A 16,888-nucleotide genomic window follows, 5' to 3' on the forward strand; every position below is an offset into this window, starting at 1 on the left:
AATCAGGGTGCAGGAGACCCATACCACCAGAAAGTTTTGTTCATCAGAACTTCACAATACATCTGAACACACCAGAACCCATATAGCCAAGACGTATTATGTTTAAAGTCCATAACTTTACCCAAGGTATTCATGTTGCAAGAGCAATTGGCCGACTAAATCTATGAACATTTAGTATAATAGAATTCATCATTTGCTTGAACATAAGTAGCAATCTTTTGACAAATGTTGTTTTCGCAAACGATGATTATTATAGTATAACAATTATAATTTTATATATAAATATAGTAGTGAATATTGGGTAGTCAGTACATATTAAGTTTATATCGATAACTTGATAATTTTTCTTTTTCTTCTGTAGACTTTCTACATTAGACTATTTTTTATAATTTTTTCCTACCAATACTACTACCTGTCCAACTGCACCAGTGTTAGCAACATTGGGAGCCCAAGTGTAGACGACTCTGTAGCTCCAGCAGCTGTATTCTGCTCTCTGTTAATGAGTCTTGCCAAAAATATGTTTGACGCAATGGTAGAAATGGTTTCCAGAGATGAGAGCCTATCTACATTAGAGCCCCGATGTTGCTAAAAACAGTATACAGCTAAACCCGTGTTGACAATGATACAACGTTTGCAAGAAGAGGGATGCAATACTACTGGGAATCATCAGATGCGCTATTACAGATACTCTTACAACTTCTGTTTAACTGAATGTATAGGCAGCTAGATCTTTGGAGAAATGTTTTTTATTTGTTGAGATGCAGTTCACTCCATGTGTAAAGTTCACCAGTTTGCTGAGTCTCTCTTTGCTTAAAAGTATTTCTCAGGTTACAGGTTGTCCATACAAATAGAAACATTACATAGTATCAAAAACATTACGCCCATCTTCTTATCACACAGATGCACAAGACAGGATTTATCCAATATCACTAACGAGCATACTTAAAGGGGAAAAGATAGAACACAATATGAACAAATAGGATGAAAGCCTTGTAAAAATGAACAAACAATCAATCAAGGATCTTATAGCTACTCTGAGATTAAGTTTTTTAACACCCTTAACATACCTTCAGGTTTCAGAGTAGCAGCCGTGTTAGTCTGTATTCACAAAAAGAAAAGGAGTACTTGTGGCATCTTAGAGACTAACCAATTTATTTGAGCATAAGCTTTCGTGAGCTACAGCTCACTTCATCGGATGCATAAGCTACAGCTCACTTCATCGGATGCTACACTTTCCACAGTATGCATCCGATGAAGTGAGCTGTAGCTCACGAAAGCTTATGCTCAAATAAATTGGTTAGTCTCTAAGGTGCCACAAGTACTCCTTTTCTTTTAACATACCTTGATTATGACTTTGAAAAAAAAATTCACAGCTCTAAATGCCTCTTTGACTTTCACTAATTTACAGTATTTCCCAGTAACATAGCACTTTATTTCAGTCAGAAAAACACCCTAAGACCTCAATTTATTTTTACCTTATGAAACCCTTAAAGATGCATTTTGTAATCACAACTGACCATTCTTTAAATTTGGATATAGGGAAAACTTGTGAGAGCTCTCCTAAAATATCATAAGAATTTTAAAACACTCTTGTGTCTACTAAAAAGTAATCAAGAACAATCTAATATTCTGAATGTACAGCCGTTGTTTTGTTTTGCATTAAGAGTTTTACCGATCAATCAGATTAGTAAGTGAAAATATGCTGCTTTGCATGCATGAACATAGACATGACTTTTAGCAAATGTGAGATCACTCTTGCCAATAGCCCCGTTAAATTGTTTTTATCAGTCTGGTTGACTGGAATGTTTGAGTATTTACAATAGACTCAAGCATACTAAGCTGAAAGTCTTTCTAATATACTGCCGAATTAGACATGGCTAAACAATTGCATAGCAATCTTCAGCTGCTTCCTCCAAAATAAAATTTTAAAACTAAAATATTTGTCTTGAAATCTTTAAATATATATTTTAATTCAGAATTTTTATGAGATGATGCCCTAACTATTCTCTCTCCCCAGCTTCTGGTAGAATATAAGGCACACACAGACAGAGAGGGCAAGCCCTAAGTCATATGCAGCCAATCACTCATTTTAAATCAAATGTTGATGGAAAATGTAGAGTGCATCCACCCCTGTGTTACATGTTTGTGATTCATTCTGCCCTTCCTTTTGCCCTTGTACAATGGCACCTGATTTATAAGCCGGGGAAAGCTAAATTAAAATAGAAAAGAACAACTTTTTTTTTTCATGAGAAAAAATATCAATATGGAAAAAGAAAGAAGGGATGGTGTAAGTGATGTAAGACAGATGATATAAAAGATAGCGATAGCATGGTGGAGAGTAAAATGATTTGGCTAAGGACCCAGAGAGCAACAATGTCAGTCGTCCTCAGGGTTGACGCCCAAGTACACTGTCACAAAGCTGCCCTAAAGCGGGTGTCGCAGCTCCTGGCCACCAGGGCATAGCTATGGATTCCAATACCCTGGCTGATCCCCAGCTGCTGTTAACGGACAGTTTAATTTAGAGTAGCTTTCAGTCCTATTTATCCATCTTGCGTGACCCCAGTGGGCACCTCTGAGCCCTAATCTCAGTTAGACACAGGAGTAAATCATCCAACTGAAATGCTGGTCCAGTGTCTGGCTGAGGTTGGGGCTGGGAGGAGCAATAGCTAGTTAAGGAGCAGCCAAGCAAAGCTGGATGGACCGGATTAAAAACAGAAGTTGTAGCATAGTTTATATCATCCTGGACTGAGTACACCTGCTGCTTGTTATTTAGGCTTGAGGTTTGGGGGAGGGTCTTGCCTGTTCTTGGATTCTCAGATAGCAGCTGTGGCCAAGAGCACATTTTATTTCCATCAGAGCTTGGCAAGAAGAGTGCAACCTTCTTTAACAGGTAAGGACTTTGCAACAACTATCCACGATTCCAAAGCCTGGAGATCAGCTTATCGTAAAAGTACTGTTACATGGGGCTACACTCTTTAGGCGGTTTGAAGGGTTGCAGAATGTAGCTGCATGCTTATTAAGCAGTGCCTCATGCAGGGAGAACATTACACCACTGTTCTGCAGTCTGCAATGGCTTCTAATTAGTTTCCAAGTGAAATTTAAGGTATTAGTTTTGACAAAAAGCCTTCACTAGGACCTGACAAACTGAGACACTGCTCCTCTCCTCTGTGAGGTCCCCCTCACAGTTATAATCCATCAGGCACTTTACCTGGGTCCTGGACCTGTAATTTCAATGGCTGGAGCTCCAGAGCAGATGTTTTCCATGAAGAGTCTGGAATTCACTCTCCCCTAGGTTCAAAAGTGCCTGGAATTATTAATGGATAGGGCAGGCTTATCTGTCCTTTTGGGTTTTTAGTGACGTGACAGGTTCAGAGGGAGTGGGTTATTTAGAGTTTTGCTGGATGTTACTTTAGTCTGGGTTTGTTGTTTAGTCTGGAGTTGATTTCTATGCTTGGTTTTTGTGTACTTGAAATCATTTGTAAAAGCACCTAGAACTTTTGGGGAAAGCACTTTAAAGAAATAAAGTCTAAATGAAAACCAAAAGAAAGCCGGGGGAGGACGAAAACCAAATTGGGCTTGAAGAAGACACCAAAGTTTCCCTTCACTGCAAATTTTGTCCTTCTTTGAGAGAGTCTTCATCCCAGGCAAGGCTCCCCCCTACCCCAAACAGACTCTCAGACTAAACCTTCCTAGGCCAATTTCATCTCTCATCCTTGGAGATAATCTTCTTCCCAGCCCTCCAGGATGGACTCTTGTCTTCCCCCCCACTTCTGAGCCCTTGATCTTCTTGCCAAGTGAAGCAGCACAACCCAGACCACCCCAGCAGGCAGCTGCTGGTATCACAGCTGTACAATGCACCACTACCTGATGCTCTGCCTCTGACTCACTGTGATGTCTAGGCCCCTCTAACTGTGGGGGTCTGGATCCTAAGGATCTTGTCCTAACCCAGCCCCAAACATTCTCCTTGGTTTCTCTTTCCCCCCACTATATTTTTAGTGAGGGCTAAAGCCTAGTGCTTCCCCAGGTGATGTCATCCCACATATGCTCTCCACATACGTCGTTGTTAGCCAGAACTGGGCAGATATGATATCGATTGATTTAGATATGCTTTAGGCAACCACAAATTATTGGGCTCAATACAGGAGTATCTGGATGAAATTCTATGGCCTGTGTTCTCCAGGAGATCAGTCTAGATGATCTAATGTCCGTTTTGGCATTAAAATCTCTGGATACAGCAAAAAAATACGCACACTAATATTCACTCAGCACTTGTTTTCCTTTCGGTCGTGCTAGTATCCCTGAGTAATCTGACCAGTCATAACCTGAGCTAGAACCCAGCTCCATTTTCGAACTCTCAGCAAGCAGTTCACAATCAAGCCACAGAGTAAACGAAATTTGAAGAGAATTTAAGAAAAAAAAAGCCAACACCAAACCTGCAGGATAAATCAAAATAATGAATAAAGCTGAGGAACTGATGATCTGTTAGCTGCCTCCCCCACAGGCAACAGGACCTAATATACACTGGTATGGGGAGGGTGGAATTAATGTATAGAAAACATCTTCCTCCTTTCCCAGAAAATAGGTCATGCGTTCCTGTCATCTTCACTTCTGGATACGGGGTCCCTCTTGCCAGACTCAGCATTCATTTGCAGGTAACAGAGTTCATTGCTCAAATAGGCCAAATTTTGATAAAAAAATCAGGAAAAATGGTCAACACAATTTTCACGAATGTTTTTTCTTTTCTTTTGGGCTTTGATCAGCTCTAAAACAAATGTTCACATTTTCCCATCCCCATTTTCTGACCAGCTCTTGTTGCCATCTGATGTCTGCTTGATGGCCTATAGAAAATGACTTCATGGTCTAAATTCAGCATCCAGTGTCTACATCACAACTGGAACTACACAACAAGCTGCTGAGGCTGCAAAGAAGAGAGGCCATGGTCTGAACAGGGATATACACTCACTGACTCAATCAACCTCAGAGGGAGTGCTTCCAAATCAGGGCTAAAATCTTTGGTGGGGATTTGTGGGGAAATGTTCCAGGCTGATGCCTGTGGGTATGACTACACTTCAAGGTGGGGATGAAATTCCCAACTTGAGGAGACATATCCGCACTAGCTCTGACTGAGTCAGCTCACTAAAAACAGAATGTAGCTGCCCTGGCTGCAGGTGGTGCTAGATACCCTGAATATGTGTTCGTCGGAGACACTAGGCACCATACTTGACACTTGGCACTACTTGCACTGCAATGGCTGCACTTTCTTTTTGGTGAGCTAGCTTGATCAGAGCTGGCATGGGTATGTCTCCTCAAACTGGGATTTACATCGAGCTTGAAGTGTAGACCTACCCCATGACATAGCTATTCTGTGAATAAACAGAGCATTTCATTCTTCTGGGTGGTTACGCAATCAGACAGGCTGGAACCTGTGAGAGAAATGTTCTCATGTTCTAAGATCTCTAATGGTCATGAGATGCCTGTTCCACACTAGAGGTCTCACACATGTGTCCTACATGGAATCCCCGTTGCCATATTTATTTGTCCTTATTTTAATATTATTGTTCCTCAAATTCTTAATCCACACCAAGAGTCACATATATAACATGACTTTGCAAGTTAAACATCTTAAGAAGGTTAATGTGTGAGGAACAATTTCCAAGATCTTCTTTAGCTCATAATAAGCAACAACAATATATTCTGCAATGAAGTCTTTCAGCTTAATTTCTTTCACACAAAGCAAATAATCTCTAACAATCCCCAACTATCTATAAACTGCTGCTAAAGGCTACATGGGTAGCTTTTGCTCATTATACAACCAATTAATTCAAGTCAAACAGATGGAAATGTGAAATATTTCCTGACTGAAATATACTGAAAACAAGTAGCACGATTTTTAAATTAATGTTGTTATGATCTCTCAAATAGTATTTCTTACAGAAAGGGTGGGACTGAACTGAAAAATTCAGATCTAGATCTAGATTCTGAACAACTGAAAATTCAAGAATGTTTGGATCTGGGGTTTTCTTGCTGTTCTTTATTACACAGGGGGGAAAATGTAGAAAGAGGCTGTCCACTGGATTGGATGACTCAAAGAATAGTTAATCAGATAATGGAACTGTTTGCTTCTTGGTTGTTGGTTTGAATCTATTCCAGGTCTGACATATTACTTTATGATGACTGTTCTGTGGCTCATGTGAAATTCACAGTCTACACAGTGTTCTGCCTCCAATTCTTAGCAGACAGGTTTCCAGGTTACAAAAACCACAACCAAATTAGGCACCAGCAATGTTGGCAGAGAGGCCTAAGAGTGAATGGGACTGGAGACAGTAATAACCATTTGCCCCTGGGCTTAACTCCTTCAGACTCTCTTATGTCCTGCAGGGAGAGCTGCAATAAGATTGCTAGTGTTAACTCTGTTTTGGGAGTAAACAGACAATGTCCTTCCCTCTATGTTTGTTAATCTGGCAATGTTCACGAGTAGTAAATGTACTTGCAAAATTTTTCCTTTCTTTCTTTAAATACAAAAGTAGTTGGTTAGGATTGACAGCTCATGTTTCAGATTTATTCACTTCTTGAGATAAGAAGAGAATTCAGAATATTTTGTAAAAAGAAAATGGGAAAAAATGTTACAATAACTTTCATGAAAAAAATATTTCAGTTTTCCAGCCAGCTATCTTGGTATCAAATAGAGTCATATGCAATATATATGTATTCTGTACAAATCTGCATTCTTCTCCACTCTTAGCGGAAGGGTAGATTATGCACTGTGCTCATCACCTGGTTTCTCAGTTTTGAAGATCTGAGTTTAAATCTAGAGCAAAAGTGAAAATGAGTTTGATGGCTTTAGCCTATTTTTAGTGGACATTTGTCATTACTAAACCTCCAAACAATTTGTCACACACACTTCAGGAGAACTACAGTACAGGAATGTTAAAGATGCTGAAAGTCAAGAGAGAGGATTGGTTGTATAGAGAAGCCTGAATCATGCCTAGCTTTAACCAGAGATGGACCCACACCAAATCCTACATCCTAAACACTCCTGAACTTGGGAGACACTTGGATCCAGATCCATGTCTGAATTTTGTGACTAAGACTTCTTTCTAGTATAAACCAGTACTGTCAGTCCTTCCAAAAATCCACCTGGTAAATTATAACTGCTCCCACAGAAGTTCTGTTCAAATTTTACAAAAAAGTCCCACATGAAGTTATCAGTCTTTCTGGTTGACCCAGCCCTTTGACAATTTCAGTGATGTGGAATTTACCAGGCGCACTGAGCTGGTGTGTCCCTTATGTGGTGCTGAACATACCTGGTACAGATTCTCAATATTCCTTTGAAGTTAGTGGAATATCCATTTCTGGGGGTCAAGCTGTTATCCATCCTGCCATTCAGGTGACCTTGGTGGGTTTCCATCTCGGTTTCTAGGCTTTGAATCTATGGAGGAAAATAAGGAAGTACGAAAATGGTTAAAATAGACAATTGTCTTCTCCCTATCTCTTTCTTTCCTTCCTTTTTAAACTCTAATATTAGAATAAGTTGCATGCACAGAGAAAATATAGTCATAATACATGACAATGAAGCAAAATCTCTGCCTATATCAATTATTGTGGTACCGTACATTTTTATTTTTTTCCTTTGGGAAAATACAGTATTAAAGTAAGAAATCAGTTGGATAACAAAGCCACATGGAAAACGTTCAATGCACGAAGACACTCCTTTTCAGTGAACTGTATGCAGAGTGATATGGAAAACAGTATGAAACTGAGGCAGTTTCCTAGTCTAATTGGTGGCATTGTGCTGCCAGAGGAACTGCCTTTCTCATACAATCTACTCTAGATACCTACTCGTTCTCAGAAATAATTTCTTATACTTAAAGCTATGAAGAACATAGTTGTCACTGTTTATAGAATCGCTCTCTGAAGGTGAAGAAAAATATTTGACAGCAAAAAACGTTAGTAGCTCAAAGCCTAGTGTCATGGTGGTCTGTAGAGAAAGGCATATTGCCAGACTTAAACTCAAGTAACTTATTCTCCGTTTAGTGCCAGGAAAACTCCCCTACAATCAGAGGCGCCGACTTCCCCAGTTCCCAGGGGGGCTCAACCCCTGCTCCCACTCCAGGCCCTGTCCCCACTCCACCCTGTTACACCTCTCCCCCTGCCTCTTTCTGCCTCCACTCCTCTCCCCAGAGCCTCCGGAACATTGCTGAACAGCTGATTGTGGCAGGTGGGAGGCACTAGGAGGGAGAGAGAGGAGCTGATCGGCAGGGCACGCCAGCCGGCAGGAGGGCTGGAGGCAGAGCTGATCCGCAGGGCTGCCGGTGGGTGCTGAGCACGCGCTATTTTTTTCCATGGGTGCTCCAGCCCCAGAACACCCAGAGGGTTGGCGCTTATGTCTATAATGTTTGCTGAACAAAAACCTGGTTAACTTTATGCTATCGAGACATAAGAACTGTTTTTACATCCAGAGATGAGATTGTTCTTAAACAGTTGACCTAATATCGATCTATTTTTGTCATTGCTTTTGCACTGCAGAGAAAAGGAGATAACTTTAATTATTCATACCTAATGAGTCTGAGATAAACAAGGCAAATATCTGATAGTAAACAAGATTGCTACATAATAGCACCGAATAGAGAGGCGTGATCTACTGTTCTGTGCACAGGCATAGGTTGCAGGATATCGGGCTCCCCTAGTGACCCTTGCACGGATTCCCACTGTGGCCTAGGCCCAGTTATTTCACCTCCCTGCCTCAGTTTCTTCATTCTTGTAGCATGGGGATAATAGCCAATGCACAGGTATGTTGTGAAGAAGAGTTACTGTCTCTAAAATGCGAAATAGTATTATTGACACAGAATTGCAGCCCCGTTTTAAGCTGGGAGTGCTGAATACAAGCCCTCGTGGTATGAATGCATTAAACTGTCTTGTGATCATATACAATAGAGGAAAAAAAAGTAATTCCCTCATGCCAGCTGTTGTGAAAGTTCCACAGAAACATTATCCCTACTTGCACATCAGAATACATTTTAAATATCTAGATAGCAGAGCTGGGCAGCTAGATCTACCCGGAATCTAGGTTCTTAAACCATGCTCAGCACTGTGGTGACTGAACTCAATCAACCTATATAAAACAAAGGTGCTCTGCCTACATCATGACACTTCAAGAGGTTCACCAGCACTTGACTGAGGGCATGATCTGGCTTCTTCAGTGAGCTGTCCTTATTCTCTTGCAATTAGTCCTTCTCAGATGCCAGAAGAGCCAGAAGCTACTGTACCCATGCTGTTATGCCCCCATTAAGCATTATTGGGACAAGCTCCTCCTTTGGAGACCTATGAGGACTAACAGAAAGATTTTGGGACACATCTGAAAGGAACCCATTGTGAGTGGTTGGATGTATGAAAACTTTTTATGTGGGCACAATCTACATCAGACCTCCCTCTGCTCAACTGATTTCCCATCTATTACAAAAAGAAATAGGGATTGCCCTGAGTCAAAAAGTTCAGAACAGTTTGAGGGTGTTAGGATCTTGGTGGGGGGTATGAAGCTGAAATTTTGATTTAGTTATCCAACAACAAACACCCCAAAACTGAAATATTTTTATTTGGGAATGCTGCCATGGTGCCTCATGGGAGTTATAGTTCAGTTGCCTTGAAGAACCCATTTCGATAGAGACAAGAGCAAATCACAATATTTGGATCTGGACCAAAAATTTCCATAAATTCAAGGATGTCAGGTTTCAAAGTTTCAGTCTGGGCAGATGAAACCCTCTTTCCTGTGGTGACATAACCAGGAAGAACTTCACCAGCTCCCATAATGCTTTTAATATCTCTTCATACCTTTGCTTCTTTAACTTCACCAACCTCCACACTTTCTGACTGTAACATTTCCATCGTTTTAACTTCTATGCCTGGATATTTCTATGAATGGTGAGTTATACAGTAATAATTCATTCTATAGCATGGTATATATGTTTTCATTAAGTATAGATATTCCAAACTTTGATGTACAGCTCCATATACATGTCATTTACTTTATTCTTACTATATTTCTAGGTTTGTGCCCCATAGTATTAAAAATGATGGATAAAATTAATGTATTATGCAGGCAGCAAATTAAATCATCTTTGTAAAAGATGCTGTGTTTTATCTTAAAATAACCACAAATCCCATTGCAAATGGCATGCTTTCGTGTTCAGACATGTAGTCAAATGATTCTGTCTGAAAATGCACTGTATTGTCTAGTCTTATAATTATACAGAAGCTCTATATAGCTTCAAAAAGCCATTTTGTTAATGGTAGCGAATAGCTTCTATAGCACATTTCCCAACTCGATTCGGCTAAACTAAAAATTCTCATGAAACTCTGAAAAAGGTGTCCCCCATTATTTTGTCAATTTCATGAAGAGACACAAAGGTAAATGTTTTCTTTTACTACACTCGAGGTGATACATTCATAAATTTTGCTAGGACTGTTTCAACATATTTGCAATGAATACTTGTGATCTATTGATAAAAACATATTTACACATCTCGTGGTGCAAGATATAACTTCCAGCTTGGAAACTGTATAGACTTCTATATATTAAATATATTCATACTAGCTCTAACGATGATGTTGGCACTATTAACTTTCACACTATGTAGGAAAAATGTAAGGTTAATTTAAAGTGTGTTTCTTTCTATTAGTCTATTTAAACAGATTTCCTTAGAGAATTCATATGCTCTCTCTCTCTCTTTCTATTCATCTTAGGATATAATATCTACACCGTTCTGATTGCATATTACTTCATTTTTTGTGTTACTGTTTCAGACTCTCATCTGATTTGATGTTTCAGATCAACAGCGATAAAAGAGAAGCAAACATTCTTTGAAGGGTCAGATTTTGAAAAATAGGTGCTTGCCTCACATACATTCAGACATAGGAGAAAAAAAGGTAATTGTTCCCAATGGATGAAATTCATCCTGGTGTAGAGGGCCAGCTCAAGGCACTCCAAACTAATTAGGCTCTGTGTTTGGCTACACTTTGCCCCTTGGGCATGGTGGAGGGGGGTCTACATGCGCATTTGTATGTGGGTGAGGGGATTATGAGATCATTGTTTACGTGGAGCCAATGACCATAATACACTATACAAATGGGCTGTGGGTGTAGCGGGACGGCAGTACACCGCCATACACTGGCCTTTGCACTTCACCTGCATAAAGCCCAATTACTCAGATGATTCCATCTAAACATTTTTTTCTATCTTCTAGGTCTATTGTTGCTCAGCCTAAATTCCGACAAAGTGATTTTCACTAAATACGAAGCTGTATAAAAAGCAGCTTGTTTTCCAGGCATAAATATCTGTCTGTGCCTATTTTTCATGTACCATCTAGATGCCTGTTTTCAAAAATTTTACTTTTAACTTGCAAAGTAAATACCTATATGTTTATTTATTCTCGTTCTAAAGGTGGACATTTGCCAAAATATGATGGGACATAAAAGTCCCACATCAGATTTAAAATACTTTCATCTTTGTTTTACCCATGTTATACGCTGAATGCATAACAACATATTACTGATATGCATTATGGACCAAAGGACTGCATGTGGTACAGTACATCTAAGATGAATACATCTGAATAATTCAGTAAAAAGTTCAAACTATTCCAATATTCAGCTGCTAATTGAATAGCTATCTCAATATCATCCAATATCCAACATCGGACCACAGAAAGAAAAAATATGCTCTAGTATCCTGATGTATAGCTTTCAATCTTTATAGAGTTATAAAGAAAATTTATCATCATCAGCATAACAGTCTAAGACATGTGAACAAGTTCTTACACAACGTGTATTTGGAGAAGAGCAAACATCTCACTGAGGATGTAAAAAGATACCCTCTCCTCCCCCAATCTGTATATCTTTGCATGTATGTAAAATGCATGTAGGATCTGTTTCCCAAGCCCAGAAATTCCCTTTTGCTCAGAGGTGGAGCTGGTGAACCTGAAAAAACAGCAATAACAGTCCTCACAGTACCGAGATTTCAAATTCTATTCTCTCCAGGTTCTTATACTATCACTGGGGTATATAAGCACTTAAAATGGTTAATATGTTCTAATTATGATTATAGTGTTAGTTCTTCCTACAGTTAGAATGATCCCATAATGACATATGCTTAGGGTTTTAGATATACAAAAAGGACAAACTATATGATTTTGGATCTGAAATTAATTTTCAGTGCTTTAATTACTTAATCTGAGACAAAAGGGTGTATTGGATATGCTGTTCTAAGAGTGATTGTACATTGGGTCACATGGGAATTTAGCCTGATGTGAACCAGGCCCAATCTTGAGAGTATGGATGCAGGAAAAGAGGAGAAACAAGATATATTTTACTACAAGATTAACAGCAATCTTGAAATTGACTCTATATAACAAACCAATGAACACCATACATAATGTTATTATTAAATTAAATTATTATTTTTATTAAAGTTAAAACAACATGGGCACAAAGATGAATGACCAAATTCTCTTCTGATGTAACTATTGACTTTGGTGGAGTTATGCCAGGGGAGAATTTGGCCTGTAGTCTCACATGCAGTCTACTGCAGTTTCACTCTGTGGAATGTATTAATAAAGATCTAACAAACCTTATATATGAAATATTGTAATTATATGAATTTATTGTTATACATATAGTGGATGGCATTCAGATACCACATAAGGATAACAGTCTAAAGTTCTTGAAACTTCCTTTGAAATTGTTTAAAAGGTACATCAAGAAGAATGTAGTGCTGTTTTATGTTAAAACAAAAATGATATCAAATAGTCTAGAGTTAATGTTGCTAATTTCAAATTAAGCTTTCCGTTTTGTTTAAAGCATTACAAATACAAAGGTAAGACTTCATGCTTTACACAATCTAATTTTTTTCCATTGCTTTTTGACACAGTGTTCAAATGTCATTTTAGACTGCTGAAGAGCGAAAAGAAAATGTACTGATTATTTGCAGTAAGTTAATTTTCTTAGAGCAAATTGTAGGACTTTTACAAAAATAGGCAAAGTTACAGTTTAATGTTGGTGGAGGTTCAATAATCTGAATTTCATTAAAAACCTTATTTGGATTTAGTTCAAAAGTATATTATATTTTTAAACTTTTGGTTTTTGTTTGGAAAAAATCATTAACAAACAAAGAAAAAGAAACTCTAAAAACAATTCAAGACCAGTAGAAGAATTAATAACCTTTAAAAGAGTAAATACAGTTTTTTGCTCAATAAAGCTACCAAGTTAGAGCCGTAAAGTTAGCAATATGTGTACATTTCAAAATATATTTTAGTAAATCTCAACTCAGAAGTATTTCATCCTCATAACACAAAGGAAAAGCACCTTAATTTCAAATAATCAACAAACGTTATACAAAGCTAAAAAAATGTTAAGAATATTTAGGTTTCTTCAGCAGATTGTGATACTAAACTAATTTGTGAATGACCTTCAAGATAGATGATTTGCTAATTTGCAGATGTCTCTCCACTTTTCTCTCTGCATCTCTCTATTTGAGGAGATATACATTTACAAACTGTATGTGCACGCACAAAATATACCTATCTATTTTAGGCATTTCTTGATCACTCATCATGATAGTATCTAAGAGCTAAATATACGTATTAAACACACATGCCCACACACAAATGCCAAATATACATGCATATCTACTAGACATCCAATAAAATATGTACTGTAAAAAAGAAAATGTGATTTCAAAGATTTGAAGACAGCTATGATGACAGTGTATATTACTGTTAAATTCATGAAGGCACATCTGTAAAACAGACTAGGGACATACCTGTAAATCTTTTCTCGGAAGTTGAAGGTAAATATTTTTTATTTGCCAGAAATATGTGAAAAAAGTATCTATGATTTCACAGTTACTAGGATGATTTTTAAAAGAATACTACATTAGCTTTTTTTTATTAACATATCTTGAGTATGCAGTATTGACTTTAGTTTAATGGGCTAAGTCATTGGTAATTTAAAACTGATCCTATTGGTGTGAATATTCACAACATAGAGTAACCTTTCAAACAAAAACAAATTTGTTAGCTGATCTTTTCAATGATGTTTTGATTCTCTTTTGGCAATTAAACAAATTAGATACTCGGTATCTATGTGCTTGTTTAATATCTTCCTTGCTGTTGTAGTTCATATTTAGAAGTAATGCAGAGTTTAACCACATATGGATAAAGTTTTAGCCCTAAGTGTTTTATTATAGCAATATTCCCTTTTCAGTGCATTGTCCACCATAACAGGTCTTAACCATTCATAGCTAGACAGACAAGCGGAGAAGTATAAAAATGAAACAAGCTAAGTTTAGCAGAATTGTACATACCATAATCTCTTTACCATGGTCAAACAAGACTGGAATTCTCAAGATGATCTGTTATGGCACAAATCCATTCCAGAAGAGAGTTGATTTACAGCTTAGCACCATTCTCCACTCTTCACTGAGAGTAAGTTAAATGACCCAAGAATAACATGAATATGTACTATAACTAGATAGAATGGGGGTCTAAAGGGTGGTCTAAAGCATTAGTTTTCACCCAAAGAAACTCAAGTTCATATATTGCCCAGAAATACTAATAAGGGTCAAGTATCATTACTATTTTAAGAGGTCGACAATGTAATGAGTTATGGGGTATGATAGTGAAACAGTGCTGCTATCCTTCTGCTGTCTATCAGTCTTGCTCATCTTTTTATGCAATAATATTTTGAATGAATCTTGAATATATTCATATTCATATCTTGTATTCTGTTTCATTGCTAACTTGGATTAAAAATATCTGTTGAACGTATCTTTGCTCATTTTGGTCCATCTGATTAAACTGATATAAGTCCCTTACCAAGTTTCCTTTCTTTTCTCCTTTTCATTAAAGAAACAGCATCAGAAAAAAAAAGTTGGGAGAACTTAAGTTACAGTTTAAAAATCACGTTAACAGGGACACTAACATATTTCCATGGAAAAGAAATGATCTGACAAAACAGTAAATAGAAAAGTAAGATGTTGAAATTATTTTAAGACAGATGCCTTTTTAAACTGTATTAAGAACACCTATCACAGATCCTGAATCCAGCCAGTTCCTCACCCAGGAGGTATTTTATCTTCACAACATCTGGCACTGTCAAGGAGCTACAGTTGTAGACCTTACCAGATGCAGACAGTCCATACATAAAAGTACACTAACAAATCATACCACTAACAGCAGTACAACACAAGTGTTTCTTATACATCCATGAAGAAACTATTCCATGGCCCTGAGAAGGCTTTAAAAAAACAAACCCTAACCCAACTTTCCTGTAATTCTTAATACATGAAAATAACTAAGAGCTTTATTTTCAGTTTTCTACAGATGACTGACAGGAAAGCTTTTTTTTCTTCTGGGTGAAAAACTCCTTGTCCCATAAATCTGTGTGGTTGACATATCTAGGTAAATTTGTATCCTTGCTCAGAGGGATCACCAGTTTTATTCTCTATGGATTTTTCACTCACTCTATTGTGGAAAGTGAATGGAGGCAGAGAAAAAAGTTTGATATTTGTAGGAAGGTTTATATTATTTTATATCATTCACACTGCTATGTTGTCATTTTGCTTCCTTTATTAATTGTTTAAAACATAACACTATACCACATAAACCGGAGATATTTCTGAATATGTAATTCAGTCCTGACAAAGTACTAGCTGTCTTGGGCCCTATTCTCCTCTTACTCTTGATTTACGCCAGTGTAAATAACTGCATTGGTGTCAACGTAAATCCAGCACAAGCAGGAGGAACACACGCACACAATATTATATTATAGGTGTTATCAAAGTTTCCCTTGGTTTCCTCCCCAGTATAAGTGAATGATTTACCAAGTATCAAGAAGTCACATCCTCAGCTGGTATAAATCCATGGATCAATGGAGCTACAATGATTTACACCAGATGAGCATGTGGTCCCTAAACGTTTCACTCAACCCACCTTGGTATTTTACTAATAGCAATAAATATTTCATTGATATCAGTGCACTAAGTAATATATATGACTTGCAAGAGGGGCTCAGTTTGTATTTCTGATACTGTTAAAATATTTATTAAACATTTTTAGCCTAATCAAATAGATTTAACTTCATCCATTTTTTAGGACAAAACAGCTGCCGGATTCCTTTTGTGATACTGTCACCATGATAAGATACCAAGAACTGCAGCGAGCCACTGTCCCTCAGACTTCCTTTTAAATATTTATTGCTCTTCTGGGTTAAAGTTGGAATAAGAAAATACTAACAGGATTGCATTTTCTATCCCTAAAACATGATTTCAAACTTAATTTTCTACAAACTGTGTGGTACTTCTTGGAACGTAAGCAATTTTACCCGCATGTGCTATGTTATGTTGGCTATGATGGTGGTGGTGCATGCTTGGCAGAGGGATTAGATATGGGTCAACTGTTTAACCATCTGGATTCTCCATGAGCTAAACCTAATTTTTGACACCTCTCTTTAGGCTAACTGGAAAACAAAGTGACTCCCATTCTGTTTTTCCTCTTGTTCTCTGTAAGCTTGTCCTAGTGTCAATTGGAACTACACTGCTTCCACCACCCTGTGGTAATTTTATGCCATGACATACATTCAGTTTAATATGGCCTTCTTGCAACACACAGCAATATTTTATAAAGTTATTTGTCTTCTGTGATTAATTTCAACACCAAAGTATTAATTCTCATCACTCACTTTGATGCAAGTAAGATGTAGGTAAATCTTTCATATAAGAAGTATTTTTTGAATACCTAACTCAAATGAAATACATTAAAGTACTTCTTTTAAAAACTTAATGGCATTGTTTTTACAATTGAGTTATTACTGAGATAGGCGACCTTTTAGAAACTAT

At 37.6% G+C, this 16,888-nt stretch overlaps 1 long non-coding RNA gene across 2 annotated transcripts in view; it reads right to left on the reverse strand.

The window, feature by feature from the left end:
* LOC144930948 (uncharacterized) overlaps nt 1–16,888 on the reverse strand; it is a 238,306-nt gene that overhangs the window by 38,368 nt on the left and 183,050 nt on the right. For both annotated transcript variants that reach the window (XR_013636462.1, XR_013636463.1), the window contains exon 4: nt 7,305–7,429. This is a non-coding gene — a long non-coding RNA (uncharacterized LOC144930948). The remainder of the gene's footprint in view (nt 1–7,304; nt 7,430–16,888) is intronic.

Source organism: Lepidochelys kempii, chromosome 11, assembly GCF_965140285.1.
Source record: "Lepidochelys kempii isolate rLepKem1 chromosome 11, rLepKem1.hap1, whole genome shotgun sequence".
NCBI classification, from domain to species: Eukaryota; Metazoa; Chordata; order Testudines; family Cheloniidae; genus Lepidochelys; species Lepidochelys kempii.